At 46.0% G+C, this 8775-nt stretch overlaps 2 long non-coding RNA genes across 2 annotated transcripts; both read right to left on the bottom strand.

Moving 5' to 3' along the window:
- Positions 1–836: 836 nt before the first annotated feature.
- LOC139830992 (uncharacterized) lies at positions 837–4281 on the bottom strand. The gene is made up of 3 exons (XR_011744733.1): positions 3810–4281; positions 2558–2643; positions 837–1346 (listed from the first exon to the last, which is right to left on the bottom strand). It is a non-coding gene; the product is annotated as an uncharacterized lncRNA (long non-coding RNA).
- Positions 4282–5387: 1106 nt separating this feature from the next.
- On the bottom strand, positions 5388–8482 carry LOC127320830 (uncharacterized). Its single transcript, XR_011744732.1, has 3 exons — positions 8060–8482; positions 6808–6893; positions 5388–5596 (listed from the first exon to the last, which is right to left on the bottom strand). It is a non-coding gene; the product is annotated as an uncharacterized lncRNA (long non-coding RNA).
- Positions 8483–8775: the final 293 nt, after the last annotated feature.

Genomic DNA, 8775 nt, shown 5'->3' with positions numbered 1-8775 from the left:
TGGAGGATGGTCATATTATTTTCTGTGAATATGCTTCTAATATTGTTTCACATCCTAATAAACCCAAACAAGTTAGTGTTCCTATGCTATCTGTTAGAATTGGTGATCATTGCTATTATGGTTTATGTGATATTGGTGCAAGTGTTAGTGCCATTACTTATGAGCTTTATACGGAGATTATGCACGAAATTGATTCTTGTGAACTTGAAGATATTGATGTGGTTATTCAGCTGGCTAATAGAGAAACTATTTCTCCAATTGGTATTGTTCGAGATGTGGAAGTTCTATGCGGTAAGATTAAATATCCTACTGACTTTTTGGTACTTGGTTCTGCTGCTAGTGATTATTGTCCTATCATTTTTGGTAGACCTTTTCTAAATACTTGTGGAGCTATTATAGATTGCAAGAAAGAGAAAATTTTGACTAAATTTGCCGGTGAATCTTATGAGTTTAACTTCTCTAAATTTACCAAAACTCCTTATAAAGCTGATTTGCCTAGTAATGATTTTAAAATGGAACAGTGTGCATCTATTGTTCTTGTTCCTAATAATCCTTTGCAGCAACATTTGGAGAATAGCGAGAGTGAAGTTTTCAGGAAAGAAAGAGATGAGCTTGAGGAAATTTTTCTTCGCCAACCTATTCTCAAGCATGATTTACCGGTGGAAGATTTGGGTACAACACATACCAAAGGAAGATCCTGTCTTTGATTTAAAACCTTTGCCTGATAATCTTAAATATGCTCATATTGATGATAAGAAAATATATCCTGTTATTATTAGTTCTAAGCTTACAGAGTTTGAAGAAGAAAGGCTATTGCAAATATTGAAGAAACACCGAGGTGCTATTGGCTACACTCTTGATGATTTGAAGTGGATTTCTCCCTCTATTTGCCAACACGCCATTAATATGGAAGATGATGCGAAGCCTGTTGTTGAACCTCAGCGTCGTCTAATTCCTAAGATGAAGGATGTGGTGTGACGCCCCGAAACCGGTACCATGAGGATTCCAGCGATCCCGCCGAAATCTGCACGATATCGATTCAGAGACGCCCTCCAACACGACGTGCGCGAAGAATCACACACGTGATGCCAGAGGAATTAACACGAGCGGTAACATTACAACATGATTACAATAGAGCCCACAAGATACATATATTACAACAACGACTCTAACGAGTCAAGATACAAAGATACAATACAAAGATCCAAATCATACAGAAGATCGAATGCGTCCGAGTACGGACAAGATACAAATTGGACTAAGAGTCCTGAAGATAACCATTGGCGTCCATAACCCTGCCCAGGCCAAGCCGGAAGGGTAACCTTGCTAACGTCGTCATCTCGTACCTGTCAAAGTCGGGCCATCGGTTGCCGAAACGAAGGGGAGGAGACAAAAAGAAAGGAAGGCGAGGGTAAGTACCATTGGCACGTACTTGCGAGACAAGACCAGCTATGCTCGCTGGTGGGCGGTATAAACTTCACCCGGCTATATGTGGAGTTTAGCGGCAGCAAAGATACTATCCAATAGAGACTCGCTACAACATCCGTCTACTCAGAGAAGATAAGAGAGCGCACAAGGTAACAGTTCTATACTCTGCAAACATAACACAGCCGATGCGATCCCCCTTCGCCAAGAGGTATTGCAAAGGCACACACACTTTTGAAAGGGTTTTATTAGCAATTTATTAACAACAGGAAATAAGGTGTAAGTTGTTCTATGATCAAGCTATACAATTCCAAGTCGTCCATAACCGCGGACGCGGCTTATCGATAAGATGTACACCCTGCAGGGGTTGCCCAAATGTAACCATACGCATGCTCGAACCCACTTACTACAGGTGGAGTCTCACATCAAGACCGTTCCCAATGCAAGAGAAAGTTTAATGGGAGCCACCCAACTAAGCTACCCGTGTGAAGTTCGGCCGTACTCCGATACGGACCCGAGAGGTTTGCGACGGCTTCCAAGGCGGGCACTAACGACCGGCCAAGGATAAGGAGTCCCGCGTTATGAGTACAAAGATGTAAATAAACACCCGAAGGCAACGAAGTAAAACGTGCATATCGTGCATATTGGCAAATAAAACCAAGGTTGTGGCTCCCAATAAACAGACTCGAGGAAAGGTAGTGGGTGATGGGGGTCCCATTCCCCCACGTACGGGTAGAGCGCTCAATCTCGGAACAGATAACAAGAACTCGGGTCCTAGGGGACATTAGCAAGTCAAAGTTCCGATGCTTTCGCAAAGGGGCTCACAGATGCCTCTGCTTACAATTTTTAGTTGCTAACAATAAAGTAAAGTGTGATTATCTCCAACAAAAGATATAGCATGTGATAACCTCCCAACAAGATAGCCCGAACATCTCGAGATATCACAAGACCCTAAACTCGCCTACGACTCGCAAAGCTGGCAAACAACAAACAATAGGTAGGGCGAGGAGGTGTATCTCGGACATATAGGTAACAGGTGGATAGGACACGTGACACAACAGAATCGCAACACAAGGATAGCAATAGATCAAAAGAGCATGTAAAAGTAAAATAGGTGAAGGGGTGGGCTCGCCTGTGAAAAGCTGCAGAAGAACTTGTCGGAGCACTCGTCGTACCTCACATTACCACTTCGTGATCCTATCCGGGAAGAAGCAAATGCTGGAACACACAACGTATGCAATCTTACTACTACGGATAAAGAACCGGCATGAGCAAGATGCGGGCATGCATGTCATGGCAGATATGATGCAATGCAACTATCCAATTTAAGCGGAGTCGGAATCCCGGACAAACAATTTAAAGTTGGAGTTGCATTTGCTACCGCCAAAATTAAGTGGTTGCTAGCATGGCATAACATGTCAAGGGTGCGCTACTTCAAAATTAAACGGAGCGGGAAAAACCTTAGTTGGAAATCCAAAATACTCCGCATATATGTGAGGTGAACATGCATAACTATCATCGGACGACATGATGCGAGATGCAAACAGATGTATGGATGGCATATTCATGTTCAACACATTTTTCTGATCAATTTTCATATATAACATGTTTTATTTTGGATTACAGATTAAAAGATATTGATTTTGCAAGATAAAAGCATATTCTAGAATTTTGGATAAAAGGCGATGAAAATTAATCGGTGGGTATAATCCGTGCCAAGTGGATTTGAACTCAGGCCGTTCGGATTAAGGAACAAGGGTGGTGCCAGTGGGCTGCTGAATTGGATTTGATGGAACACACGAAACAGACCAAGTGAAGTAGCTCGGGCGTTAACTGAATGATGACACTTGCAACTGAAAAAGCTGACACTTGCGATTTCTGTATACAGCGAAGTGCACGGATTTTAAAGTGACGGAAGCCACGAATCTGGGAACGGTTTTGAACGAAACAAAAGAGGTTGAGCAAGAGGGATGTGGCATGGTGCGAATGGGACGAGTTTGGTCGGAAACGGAGCACGGAGTCGCCGGAGAACCTCGCCGGAAGTTGGGCCGACGAAACAGCAACGCTGAAACTGAAAAACTGGAAATAGAATCAGTTTTCTGGAGCCGACTTTGGAAGACGATAACTTCGCCGATACTGCTCCGTTTTGGGTGATTCAAAAACAAGTAGATAGCTGGTGTTGTTGTGCATCTAAGGGAACAGGACGCTCGTGCTGGTATGGCTTGTACCGGCGGGGATCTTCGTCGAAAGACGTCACCGTGAAACAGAACAAAAACTGCACCTTGTTCGTTTTGGAAACCACTCGATCTCGTTCTCTCTCTCGTTTCTTCCTCGATCCAGGGGTGTAGATGCATGCAGGGGACGAAGAAAGGTGTTCTGCTCACCCTGGTGTGCTCGGTGACGAGAAGGAGGGGCGGAGGAGGTCACCGGCGATGAGGAAGGAGAAGTGGCCGGGGTAGACGATGCAGAAGTGGACGGCGCGTGCAGATCTTGGTGTCCCAGGTTCCGTGAAGAAGTCCAGGATGAAGAGGAAGCAGAGGGGGTCCGATTTCACTGCTCAGTTGAGCTCGTCGGCGGCCATGGCGACGCGGCGGCGAGATTGACGGTGGGGGAGCTTCTCGGTGGAGTTTTGGTGAGGAGACAGAGGGGGCGGCGCTGCGCGGGTGAAGTGGAGCTAGGGCTCGGCAAGGGAAGGTGCAGCAGATGTTTATAGAGGAGGAAGTTGATCAACGACCGTCCCATCACAAGGATAGCGACGTGCCGAGTCTGGGATGATCGTCCGTACGAAGAAGAAGAAGGGTAAGGACAGGAGGTGGGCTGATTCGGGAGTCGACTTGCATGGGGTGGGCTTCATAGGCAGAGCTGGGCTCCAGGTTGGATTGGCCACGGAATGACATAGGCAGGAAAAGATTTCAATGTGGAGATTTTAGCCAGAACGTGTCCAACCAATTTTCCAAGGAGTTTGCCAACTAGCAAGAATAAAAGGGAGAGATAAAGTTATGGAGAAACAGATAAAGATAGAGTTCAAGATAGAAGGCAAAGGGGAAAGATAATGGAAGTAATGCTGCAAATATTTTCATGAAAATTTATTCGCTAAAATAAAACAACTTTCCGAATACACATAAACATTTAGTTTGGGGTTTTCGTAAATAAGAAAAGGTCGAGGGAGGGTTTTATATAGAACCGTATGAGAGGAAATAGAAAATAATGTTTATTCAAATAATTTTAGTTTGGCAAAACATGTAGATGATATGATGCATGATGACATGATGATGCATAAAAGAAAAACAACAAGCAAACCTAATAGGGGTATATCCGGGGCCGTTACAATCGACACCACTAACAAGGGATCGCGCCCCGAGATCCCACGTCCAGGTACGGGGGAAGAGAGGTGAACTATCGGATCTTCAGGCGACGTGCCGATCTCCTCGACACCTCTAACAAGAGTTCTTGCTACACGTAGATTGGGCGACACCACTAACAAGAAGTCGTTGTTCCGTCGTTGATGATGCGCTTCTGTCGGGATCCTCCGAAGATCGATCCTATTAGGTGAGGGGCAAAGTTCGTCCAACCCGCGTAGAGACCTAAGACTCGAAAGCTCAGATAAGAGAGAAGACTCAAAACGCGCAAAGGTAAGAGGAGAAAGAATATAGATAAGGAGAAAAATAGAGCTAGTCAGATCTGTCCAACGAAGTTTTCAGAAAATAGTTTTGACACTCTAAACTCAACGACCGTTGGCAAGGTTATCCTACAGGCTGGACTAGTGGGGTACCGTAAACCTGAGGCTCTGATACCAACTTGTGACGCCCCGAAACCGGTACCATAAGGATTCCAGCGATCCCGCCGAAATCTGCACGATATCGATTCAGAGACGCCCTCCAACACGACGTGCGCGAAGAATCACACACGTGATGCCAGAGGAATTAACACGAGCGGTAACATTACAACATGATTACAATAGAGCCCACAAGATACATATATTACAACAACGACTCTAACGAGTCAAGATACAAAGATACAATACAAAGATCCAAATCATACAGAAGATCGAATGCGTCCGAGTACGGACAAGATACAAATTGGACTAAGAGTCCTGAAGATAACCATTGGCGTCCATAACCCTGCCAGGCCAAGCCGGAAGGGTAACCTTGCTAACGTCGTCATCTCGTACCTGTCAAAGTCGGGCCATCGGTTGCCGACAGAAGGGGGAGGAGACAAAAAGAAAGGAAGGCGAGGGTAAGTACCATTGGCACGTACTTGCGAGACAAGACCAGCTATGCTCGCTGGTGGGCGGTATAAACTTCACCCGGCTATATGTGGAGTTTAGCGGCAGCAAAGATACTATCCAATAGAGACTCGCTACAACATCCGTCTACTCAGAGAAGATAAGAGAGCGCACAAGGTAACAGTTCTATACTCTGCAAACATAACACAGCCGATGCGATCCCCCTTCGCCAAGAGGTATTGCAAAGGCACACACACTTTTGAAAGGGTTTTATTAGCAATTTATTAACAACAGGAAATAAGGTGTAAGTTGTTCTATGATCAAGCTATACAATTCCAAGTCGTCCATAACCGCGGACGCGGCTTATCGATAAGATGTACACCCTGCAGGGGTTGCCCAAATGTAACCATACGCATGCTCGAACCCACTTACTACAGGTGGAGTCTCACATCAAGACCGTTCCCAATGCAAGAGAAAGTTTAATGGGAGCCACCCAACTAAGCTACCCGTGACGAAGTTCGGCCGTACTCCGATACGGACCCAGAGGTTTGCGACGGCTTCCAAGGCGGGCACTAACGACCGGCCAAGGATAAGGAGTCCCGCGTTATGAGTACAGTACAGAAATAAACACCCGAAGGCAACAGAAGTAAAACGTGCATATCGTGCATATGGGCAAATAAAACCAAGGTTGTGGCTCCCAATAAACAGACTCGAGGAAAGGTAGTGGGTGATGGGGGTCCCATTCCCCCACGTACGGGTAGAGCGCTCAATCTCGGAACAGATAACAAGAACTCGGGTCCTTGGGGACATTAGCAAGTCAAAGTTCCGATGCTTTCGCAAAGGGGCTCACAGATGCCTCTGCTTACAATTTTTAGTTGCTAACAATAAAGTAAAGTGTGATTATCTCCAACAAAAGATATAGCATGTGATAACCTCCCAACAAGATATCCCGAACATCTCGAGATATCACAAGACCCTAAACTCGCCTACGACTCGCAAAGCTGGCAAACAACAAACAATAGGTAGGGCGAGGAGGTGTATCTCGGACATATAGGTAACAGGTGGATAGGACACGTGACACAACAGAATCGCAACACAAGGATAGCAATAGATCAAAAGAGCATGTAAAAGTAAAATAGGTGAAGGGGTGGGCTCGCCTGTGAAAAGCTGCAGAAGAACTTGTCGGAGCACTCGTCGTACCTCACATCACCACTTCGTGATCCTATCCGGGAAGAAGCAAATGCTGGAACACACAACGTATGCAATCTTACTACTACGGATAAAGAACCGGCATGAGCAAGATGCGGGCATGCATGTCATGGCAGATATGATGCGATGCAACTATCCAATTTAAGCGGAGTCGGAATCCCGGACAAACAATTTAAAGTTGGAGTTGCATTTGCTACCGCCAAAATTAAGTGGTTGCTAGCATGGCATAACATGTCAAGGGTGCGCTACTTCAAAATTAAACGGAGCGGGAAAAACCTTAGTTGGAAATCCAAAATACTCCGCATATATGTGAGGTGAACATGCATAACTATCATCGGACGACATGATGCGAGATGCAAACAGATGTATGGATGGCATATTCATGTTCAACACATTTTTCTGATCAATTTTCATATATAACATGTTTTATTTTGGATTACAGATTAAAAGATATTGATTTTGCAAGATAAAAGCATATTCTAGAATTTTGGATAAAAGGCGATGAAAAAAAAAGGTTGGGTATAATCCGTGCCAAGTGGATTTGAACTCAGGCCGTTCGGATTAAGGAACAAGGGTGGTGCCAGTGGGCTGCTGAATTGGATTTGATGGAACACACGAAACAGACCAAGTGAAGTAGCTCGGGCGTTAACTGAATGATGACACTTGCAACTGAAAAAGCTGACACTTGCGATTTCTGTATACAGCGAAGTGCACGGATTTTAAAGTGACGGAAGCCACGAATCTGGGAACGGTTTTGAACGAAACAAAAGAGGTTGAGCAAGAGGGATGTGGCATGGTGCGAATGGGACGAGTTTGGTCGGAAACGGAGCACGGAGTCGCCGGAGAACCTCGCCGGAAGTTGGGCCGACGAAACAGCAACGCTGAAACTGAAAAACTGGAAATAGAATCAGTTTTCTGGAGCCGACTTTGGAAGACGATAACTTCGCCGATACTGCTCCGTTTTGGGTGATTCAAAAACAAGTAGATAGCTGGTGTTGTTGTGCATCTAAGGGAACAAGACGCTCGTGCTGGTATGGCTTGTACCGGCGGGGATCTTCGTCGAAAGACGTCACCGTGAAACAGAACAAAAACTGCACCTTGTTCGTTTTGGAAACCACTCGATCTCGTTCTCTCTCTCGTTTCTTCCTCGATCCAGGGGTGTAGATGCATGCAGGGGACGAAGAAAGGTGTTCTGCTCACCCTGGTGTGCTCGGTGACGAGAAGGAGGGGCGGAGGAGGTCACCGGCGATGAGGAAGGAGAAGTGGCCGGGGTAGACGATGCAGAAGTGGACGGCGCGTGCAGATCTTGGTGTCCCAGGTTCCGTGAAGAAGTCCAGGATGAAGAGGAAGCAGAGGGGGTCCGATTTCACTGCTCAGGTGAGCTCGTCGGCGGCCATGGCGACGCGGCGGCGAGATTGACGGTGGGGGAGCTTCTCGGTGGAGTTTTGGTGAGGAGACAGAGGGGGCGGCGCTGCGCGGGTGAAGTGGAGCTAGGGCTCGGCAAGGGAAGGTGCAGCAGATGTTTATAGAGGAGGAAGTTGATCAACGACCGTCCCATCACAAGGATAGCGACGTGCCGAGTCTGGGATGATCGTCCGTACGAAGAAGAAGAAGGGTAAGGACAGGAGGTGGGCTGATTCGGGAGTCGACTTGCATGGGGTGGGCTTCATAGGCAGAGCTGGGCTCCAGGTTGGATTGGCCACGGAATGACATAGGCAGGAAAAGAGTTCAATGTGGAGATTTTAGCCAGAACGTGTCCAACCAATTTTCCAAGGAGTTTGCCAACTAGCAAGAATAAAAGGGAGAGATAAAGTTATGGAGAAACAGATAAAGATAGAGTTCAAGATAGAAGGCAAAGGGGAAAGATAATGGAAGTAATGCTGTAAATATTTTCATGAAAATTTATTCGCTAAAAT

Source organism: Lolium perenne, chromosome 5 (assembly GCF_019359855.2).
Source record: "Lolium perenne isolate Kyuss_39 chromosome 5, Kyuss_2.0, whole genome shotgun sequence".
Classification (NCBI taxonomy): Eukaryota; Viridiplantae; Streptophyta; class Magnoliopsida; order Poales; family Poaceae; genus Lolium; species Lolium perenne.
The sequence above is the reverse complement of the archived record's forward strand: the minus strand, read 5'-3'. Positions and strand labels throughout refer to the sequence as shown.